The sequence below is a fragment of the Cucumis sativus genome, unplaced genomic scaffold (assembly GCF_000004075.3).
Source record: "Cucumis sativus cultivar 9930 unplaced genomic scaffold, Cucumber_9930_V3 scaffold40, whole genome shotgun sequence".
Lineage (NCBI taxonomy): Eukaryota > Viridiplantae > Streptophyta > Magnoliopsida > Cucurbitales > Cucurbitaceae > Cucumis > Cucumis sativus.
The window spans coordinates 90,287-93,868 of record NW_022279548.1 but is presented as its reverse complement, the minus strand read 5'-3'; positions in this window follow the sequence as shown (position 1 = coordinate 93,868).

The window sequence follows — 3,582 nt, the reverse complement described above, 5'->3', positions numbered from 1 at the left end:
GTGATTCTGAATCGTTCCAGTACATACATGAATGACCCGTTAGTTAACGAATGTTGATTAACTCAGTCTATAAGAATTTAGTCAATTAATCTTGAATCATTGGAGTTCATGATATATAGGTCCATTAGGTTCCCTTGCTAGCTCATATGGAATAAACTTAAAACAGTGTGATGGAATAAGTCGAATTGTTCGAATTGGGATAAGAGAGAGAAACTGACAAGTATATGTGTTATAGCCATCAAATTTCATATTAGAAATAGAGCTTTGAGTTGTTGGGCTTTAGTATTCCATGGACATGCAATTTTGCATGGAAAATCCTTATAAATAGGGCCATTGACCTCATTTGATGGGTTGGCTATTGAATTTGGGCTCTTGTACCAAATTGGATTTCTTTTTCTTATTTACATAGAAAAAAAAATTACCAAGCCCATTTCTTTTTCCATCTATTTCTTTCTCTCGGTACTGAGTCTAGAGGATAGTAGGTGAACCCTATTTTAGAATATATTGAAGGATGAAACGTAACTCTTTCACGGAAGTGGGGGCTCTCCACTCCTTAAAAGCTCACAACTTATGTTCGTCCATTCAAATCTTTCTACATTCGATGATGTGACCCAGAAAATTGATACGCTATTTAGCAAAAACACTTTTCTCTTTCTTGAAATATAACTGATTATGTTGGAGCTTGTCAAAAGTCAAACTCTTCGACACGCTCTTCCATTTGTGCGATAGAACTTGAAGAGCTACTTCCACGTTCAAAACTACCTACTTTGGTGGTTTTATGTTCTAACGAATCAACCCTCAGCGCCAATTCATTTATGGGTAGTTTGTCTATTTAGGCATTCAATGCGTCTATTTCTCTTACTTTTTCTTTAAACATCTCAAGTTGGGTCTGGAGAAATCTTACTTCGTTTGGCAATTCTTTCATATCCAAGAATTCCTCTTCAATCTCAGTCAGTCGCTCAGATTGCAACTTTGATAGTTGTTTCATTGTCGACATAATTGCATCTCGCTTAGCCAAGGAGATAACAAAGCTTTAATACCACTTGTCACAAAATGCAACTTTTCAAATACGGGACAGGCGGTTGTGCAACACTTGTTCTAAATTGATGAACAAGGCAACCTTGTGAAATTTGAAAGTTGCGGACAAATTCGTGGTACGATGTAGCCTCGCTTCATCTTTTGAGAGAAATTGGTTTTATAAAACGTGAGAGATAAAGAAAAACATCGATAACATCCTTGAAGAAAAAATTGAATATTGTCAATTGCAAAGAAAGCTTAGATTTGCAAAAATCACAATAGGGCTTAGTTGGGGATTCAACTACCATGCCTCCCCTACAATACATCTTAAACTTTTTTAGCATTGACAACCTTGCATATGAAAATTGCGAAACGACGCACCTTAGGTCGGTGACAACAAAAGGAAAGCAGTTGACTAAACTAAGTACAAAGCATAAAGATAAAGTGGTTTGAGGATATTCGAGCACGCGGCCATAGGCAAATAATGCCTTGGACAAGCATACTTGTGACACTCTACGTGCCACAATCGCAATCTTTCAAACATGGAACGGACAATTGTAGAACACTTGTTTTGCTCAGTCAATAAGTCAGTCATGTAAAATCCGAAAATCACGAACAAACTCACGATATGATATAACCTCCCTTCCCGTTCATGAAAAAATTGTTTTAAAACATGTGAGAGAGAATATCATTAAAAACATCATTAAAGAAAGCGTTGAAGACTTTCAATTGCAAATAAAAATTTGATTATAAAGAATACGATAAGATATGGTTGGGGATTCAACTATTGGGTCTCTCCTATAGTACAGTTTAGACTTTTTGAGCTTTGACAGGTTTGCAAATGAAAATGTGTGACACCTCACACCCTAGGTCTATGACGTAAAAAGGAAAGCAATAGACTAAACTAAATACAAGACATAAAGAAAAGGTGATTTGGGGGTATTTGGGCATGTGGCCATAGATAAACAACGCCTTAAACAAGCATGCTGGTGAGAACAGAAGCTTATAGTTAGCTCAGTATTAAGATTAAGTTATATTTGATATCTATCAATGAAATAGTAAGTTTTTCAAAGTTAACGGTGTTATAACTTAAAAGTGACTATTTCATGGTTCTAGTCTTTTGTAAACTCTTTACATAGGATGTCCACACTTTCATGTCTCTAGGATTTAGGATCACATCGTTTATACTAAATACAAAGCAAACTGCATTCATTGTGTCCTGGAATAAGGTGCCTAACTTTATTCGTACAATCTATACTATTTAGGCTCTATACTTAAACTTGATCAACTTTTATGTCTCTACATAAAGTTCAAGTTTACTTAATAATAACCTCGGGTCCTTAGTTTATTGGCTTTAAGATTATAGTATCAATAACGACTTTATTGAATAGATTATGATTACAACGAGTTTTAGGACATAAATTACAACATCTAGTTCTTACAACTTTTGATTCTAGAGTGTCAACTCTTGTCAACAACTCTTAAATGGGTAATCCATCGAGATGATCGATCATTGCAGCAATAGTGTTAGTGATATATATTAAACCACCAATTGTACCTCTGTAATTATCATAAAAATAATAAAACTACAAACACAATGCTTTTCTTTTGATTCTTGCGTTTTCACGTAAGCTTTGGTTTCGTATACATTGCTTTCAATATGGTATTAGAGCTCATTAAGCCTAAACGGATATTTGGTTCAAGATAGGTGAAACCAAAGAGGCACCATCTTGAAGGGGCATGTTGAGATATGTGGAGTCCCACAATTGAAAAACCAAGGAAACTTAGACTCCTTATAAAATAGATGAGCTACTCCTCTCATTGCCAATTGGTATTGTGATGAAACCTTATACTTTGGTAATATATAATTAAATTTACCTTCAACCACTAGCTTAAGCTTTTAGGTGAATTTGGGGTTTAATATGGTATTAGAGCTGGTGGATTTAATTTGGGGTTTAATTTCTTCAAGGCAGGTTTCCAAGAAGCGAATTGAGTTAGGAACTTTCATTAGGTAGAGCATTTGCTCTTCAACCTTTACCAGTCGGTCCACATGGGCCTTGCCCGACTATTTTGTTATGGACATGTTTACATTTTAATTGTTAATAAGCCAACTTAGGCTATCACACCCCACCACGAGCACCTACTTGCGTGGCTCGAGATATGGCGTGAAGCCAATCGATAGCACCCATGTCAAGGATGACACCATCTGACCCTTAGCCTGAACCTTTAAACTCTAAACAACAGAGGAAACATAACACATAAATTTTACTAAAACCAATTGGGCTAAACCTTTTTCATTTAACAACCTTAGACAAGTTTTACATAGACAAAACGTAATCTTATTTATCTAGAACAAAACCTTATAAAACCTTCCCAAAAGCCTAAGTCTGATAGCACAAAAGACTAATTTATCATTAGTACAAAATAACAGGACACATACGATAACAAAATGAAATCCTTCAGTAGACAGGTAGCAGCAAGTTAGGCTTAGAGGACACGATCTCTACCTAGAAAGTGGGAAAACATTTTGAATATTATGCATTTTGAAGAGTAAACAATATGCTT